Raw genomic sequence first — 5951 nt, 5'->3', positions numbered from 1 at the left:
AATATCTTCTCCAGCTATCATGGTGCTACCAATTGACCCAGTGGTGAGAATCTTCGCCTTCTTAATGTTCAGCTTCAATCCATATTGAAGACTGTATTCCTTGACCTGCAGTAAATACTTGAGGCTCTCCTCACTTTCAGCAAGCAAGATTGTATTATCTGCATAGTGCAGGTTAACACCCAACAACTATGTGTCTGTGATTATAAGCTTTTCCTATTTCTGTGTCGACATGTTTCTCTCAACCATTCCTCTTCTATTATTTCCAGCTTCTTTCTCTCAGTGCAGAGAAAGGCCTATAGGTTGGTCTTTGTTATCCCCATTTCTACCTTGTTAGCTTTAATTCTGGACAGGCAGCAACTGTCCATACTCTCCTCATAGGCCTCCTCTAGATCCCATCATGATACACATCACACCATGTACTCCTTCCTACCTCTATTCCTCAGGTCCTGCCTTAATATTCAGAATGACAGAAAAGATCAGGGGTTGGAAAACAATCTCAGTTTTCTACAAAAATAGTCTCAAACAACTGAACTATGAGGCAGAAGCTCTAATGCTGTCACTAACTCCTGGAACTTAAGCTTCTCAGTGTCTTACTTTACTCCTCTGTAAAATGGGAATAAGACAGTGGATTGTGCTGAGTTATGCTAATGATTAACTGAATGAAGTAATACAAATTTGTTCATGTACCTTGCTAAAAAAAAGTTTTTTATTTTGATTTGTATGAACATTTACAGAACAAATTGTTTTTCCTTTTAACCTCCAATGTACATTTAATTTGAGGGTGTTAATGTCAATCTCCACATTGTGACAACACTCTTATGCGCTTTTGCTATTGGTTGCCTTCTAGTCAGCTCATGAAAATCATGTGCATTACCCTGTGTGCAAAATATTGCTGCATCCTGTGGCACCTTCATGCCCCTTGATATGCCTGAGTTCACTGTCGCAGTTCTTTGAATATTTCAGAGATCTTAAAATTCCTTTTGGGTAGTATTACTGAGGAAAAAACCCACAAAACAACTGTGATATGTCTCTTCCCAAAAGAGACAGGAAGGGGACATTCATCAGAGCTCACCTTCCTGGAGACTGGGCAATGGGCAGTCAGATTCTTGTGTTCTGGCTTCTATTTTACTGGGCTCAAGTCTTGGAAGGGGTCCCCATATAGCAAGTTGTTAGAAAAGCCAAAACAGAAGAGGTTTTGACTGCTCCCCATTTAGGAACCCAAAGGGGAGATTCACCAGGAAGTGGGAGATGCAGCCACATAGCTACACCTGATAGATATAGTGTCTCTGTTCTCCATGGTCTGTGTTGTGGTACTGACCCTTAAGTATCCACATGTGAGGAGACACAGTGAGGGAGTCTGGAATGATGGAGTCCTCAGTGAGGACTGGGAGGCCTGCTGGGCGGGGCTGAATGAACAAAACCCCAAAATCTAGAGTAAAAAATGTCACCCTTTAATGATAACTAGCCAGAGGACCAGCCCCCCCCACACACACTGAACAGAGATGAGCAAGAATCCAAGACTCCTGTCTCCCCATCTGCCTCCTCTATAGGTACCCAAACACCACTTAGAAGAGGAATAGAGGACTGAGAGGGGGTGGGGACTTCAGGAAAAACTCTGCATTCACCTGAGACTTCTTATCGTCATGTTAGCACTTACTCATAGCTACCCTTGGTACAGCAGAATGAAACATGGAGGTCTCCAAAAGAGATGATTTAAACCAAAGAAATAGCATTCATTTCTCATTAATGTTCCTTTGAGTCAGATGATGATATGAGTAAATTTCTGACCTTGATAGATGGATGGGTAAAAGGGACAAATCTAAGGTGGGAAAAAACCAGCATCTATGAAAAGATATATATAATAAAATGTATTCTTCCCTAATATTTATGAATAAAAACCCAATAACATCCCCAACCAAAGCTGCCCATCTGTAAGTTTGTCATACATGCTTGAATCTACCAGTGCTGGGTTTCCACAGGAGAAATATGAGCAATCTTGGGTATTGCTATGATACTGGAAACTATAGTGTCATTATTTAAAACACCAGCAGGGTGGCTTATGGTGGCCAAGGTCCAGTGGACCTTGCTAACTAGGTGGAGTTGAAAGCCAAGCAATTTACTTCTGAAAATTTGTAAAAGTACTATGATCACAACAGAACATTATTAAGATGATGTGAGACAAACTGAAAAGAAAGAAAAAAGAGAAATTAAAAACCCAAACAATTGGAAATTTGGTAATAATATAAGGATAATCCTGTCTATACAAAATTGTACTTAAAGAAAAAGGCATGTTTACAAATACTTAATTATCAAACATGAATGACGTGAGGTCAGTATTCAAAACTTTTAGTCCATTTAAAAGGGTTCCTTCCTCTGCACATAAAAGCATCTCAACTCAGATTAGCTCAGGTGTGGGGCTAGAGAAGAGTAGACAAGGATTTTCCCCCATGGCAGACAGAAATAGCCCTCTTCTAGAGTCAGTGCCCTGAATTTGAACTTACAGTCTCCTTAACTGTGAGAAAATAATTTTTTCTTTAAATCCACCCATTTGTGGCATTTGTTACTGAAGCACTAAGAAACAAGGACATGTCATGATGCTTTTGTCTAAATTTATCATTCTCCAAACCACAAAATAAAACCACTAAGTCTACTTATAGGACACTCTTGTGGCCTAATGGTAAAAGACTGTGCTGTAATCACAAAGGCACGAGGTTCAAACCCTCTAGCCTGCTCTGCAGGAGAAGGATGAGCTATCTCCTCCCCTGCTATTTAACACCTCTGAAAACTCACTGGAGGTTCAGCTATGGATCAGTTCTAAGTCTACAGGCACACAACAACAACAACAACTACACTAAAAGCTGTATCAATTACTCTTGGAGCAAAAGGAAAACAACTATCAAAAAAAAAAAATCTAGGGAGAACCCCAGTGAGCTCCACATCCCGAGCCTGCCTCCATGGCCATCTACCAGCTTGTGCTCAGCTGCCCTGGTAAGAGCACCTGGAACCTGGAGAACAGCTTCAGCGGCTCGTACAGTGTCGACCTGATGATCCTGGAGGGACATGAGGAGGCCAAACACAGAGGCCAAATGAGGAGGTGCGGTGGACAGGCATTACAAGTTGCTGGCTATGAATTTGACATCTGCTTCGCCTCAGTGCAGTAGTGAGTGATCCGGGCGCTCTGGACAGTACTGGACGCCATTGACCAGATGTGGCTGCTAGTAGTCAGGACTTGGCACCTCAATGAGTGGCATTATGGGCAACTGACTGGCCTCGACAAAGCAGAAACTGCTGCCAGGCATGGTGAGGCCCAGATCTGGAGGCGCTCCTATGACGTCCTGCCACCACTGATGGCAACATCAGTAAGGATCACAGGTATGCAGATCTGACTGAAGATCAGCTGTCCTCCTGTGAGCGTCTGAAGGACACTATTGCCAGAGCCCTGCCCTTGTGGAAGAAATAGTTCCTCAGATTAAGGAGGGGGAATGAGCACTGATTGCAGCCCATGGCAGCAGCCTTCAGGGCATTGTCAAACATCTGGAGGGTCTCACTGAGGAGGCCATCATGGAGCTGAACCTGGCCCATGGTGTCTGTGAATTAGACAAGAGCTAGAAGCCCATCAAGCCCATGCAGTTCCTGGGAGATGAAGAGACGGTTCGCAAAGCCATGGAAGCTGTGGCTGCTCAAGGCAAGGCCAAGAAGTGAAGCCAAGCAGGCTGACTGCTGTCCTAAGATGCACCCTCCCTGCCCATCCGGTTCCCCTGCTCTGCTCCCCTGTACATGCTACACTGACCACATCTGTAAGCATCTTTAGTTGTAGCTGCAGATGGGGGACTGGTGGCCCCATTTGAGCCATTTGGTCTCCTGCACAGTCTCTTTTTTTCTAGTCCAGTCAGAATGGCACCTCTGGGCCATGGTCCTCAGTCCAGGGAGTAGAGAAGACTTCTTATGCATGAGAGGTTTTTTGCTAGTGGTTTGTTTACTAAGGACCTATCTGAGTAGGAGATAGGGAGGAGCCATGCCAGGTCTGACCAATAAGGGGAAGTGGGAGAGCCTAATCCTGTTGCCAGGATCCAGTGTCCTGTGCTGTTCTATAGTAAGGGAACTCTTGTCATTCCAGTGGAAGATGACTGTAATCCACATGCTGATTAAACAGTCTTTCCTCCTTGATCCCAGAGGAGCTGGTTCCAGAAGGTTGAGATCAACCCTGAATGTTTACATGTTACATTTTCTTTCTTTTACAAAAGAAAAATAAAAACACATAAAAGATAAAACCGCTTCTAGGGTTTCTGGTGACAGTTTGAACACCACGTCAGAAAATAAGCCATTCTTAGCCTGGTGAGGGGAAAGTCTCCTTGACCTCTTAGGGCTTGGAGTCCAACCAGCTGTGTATTTTAGAATCCTTCCCCTGCCTTACTATTTGCAACATTAAGATGCCTATAGACCATGCCAAAATGTGTCTCCACTCTGTTTTCTGAATCATGTTCCAGTTTCTGGGCCCTGCCACTGGGGTCCAGAACCCAGTTTGAACATAACCATGCTAACATCTTTTTTTTTCCACATCAGTATAATAAAGAAGTAATGTGCAATTAAAAAAAAAATCTACTAGTGTGATTTTACCTCCAAGTGCATAGGCTAGAAATTAGTAACTGAGTTTCCTGTTGTTAGGAGCTATGGGACTTATTTGAACCCATAGTGAGCTTATAGGACGGAGTAGAACTTCTCCCGTGTAGTTTTCTTGGTCATAGTCTTTGTAGTGGATGCCTGATGGCTAAGTGGTGGAATGCTAGCTGTTAATGAGAAAGTTGGTGGTTCCATTGTTTCCCATGTAGATTAGAGTCCTACTGTGCATCAGAATTGCCTCAATGACACACAGCAAGGCTTTTCTCCCACAGACCTTCTGGGCAGGTCCAAACCACCAACTGAGTGCTTAACTACTATGCCACCAGAACACCTTAGAAATAATATTCATTCTTGACTTTTGCGCAGCACATGTAGCACACTTTCACTTTGAAATCCCTTGAACACCAAGCCTTGAATGGCTTGGATAGTACTGAACTGTTCTTGTTAGTGAAGAAATTATAAAATTACTCAGATTTTAATTGGTAGTCATTTTGTTGTTAGGAAACCATTTTTACAAATGAGGACTCCTTTCCTTTCAGTTTGATGTGGTTCTCTGGCAGTTCTAGCAGGCAATGCTAAATATGCTCATCTGATCCTTGCTGTATTTTATAGGTAGAGGTACAAATACTGAGTGTCTGAATGAGATTGGTTAATGATTAATGTCTCTCTCAACATTCTGTTGTCGTCCACATGGGTTACTCTGATACAACATGGCTAGACCAAGTTCATTATCCAACCGAATGGTCTGCAACTGCTCAATCATTAACATGCAAATCACCACAAATAAAGAACAGGTGAGAATTACTTCCTATGCTGTAGGTCATGCTGTCAGGGCAACCAAGCATACTTCTGCTTAAGAAAATTTACTTTAAGAACACTCAGTCTAACTCACTGAGGAGTTAAATTTTAATTTTTTTAACATCAATTTTAAGTACACCCCCCCCCAAACTCCATTGCCATTAAGACAATTCCAATTCACAATGACCCTTTTCAAGATAGAGCAGAACTGCCCCATGGGGTTTCTAAGGCTGTAAATCTTTGTAGAAGCTGAATATATCTCTCATGTGTGGTTCATAACCAAGCGCTCTCACTACTGCACTACCAGAGTTCCTTCCTTTTAAACACAGAATTGTGGGATTTTACAAGTGAACTTAAAAAAAACCATCTTGTCACAGGGTTGCACTATTTGGTAGGTGGATGGAGGGCGTAAAGGAAATGGGAACGATCCAGTGGTGACCTGAAATGACACGGTTATGTTGGGCATGTATGGTGATTAATTTTATAAAACATAATGGCATCATCTTACCCCAGTAAGAATAGCAAAATTCAAC

At 42.7% G+C, this 5951-nt stretch overlaps 1 pseudogene; it reads left to right on the top strand.

Annotated features, from left to right (window-relative positions):
• Positions 1-2954: 2954 nt before the first annotated feature.
• LOC102852467 lies at positions 2955-3702 on the top strand (annotated as a pseudogene).
• The last annotated feature ends 2249 nt before the right edge of the window (positions 3703-5951 follow it).

Source organism: Elephantulus edwardii, unplaced genomic scaffold, assembly GCF_000299155.1.
Source record: "Elephantulus edwardii isolate Elephantulus edwardi_28Jun2011 unplaced genomic scaffold, EleEdw1.0 scaffold00041, whole genome shotgun sequence".
NCBI lineage: Eukaryota > Metazoa > Chordata > Mammalia > Macroscelidea > Macroscelididae > Elephantulus > Elephantulus edwardii.
This window is presented reverse-complemented; position numbering and strand designations above follow the sequence as displayed.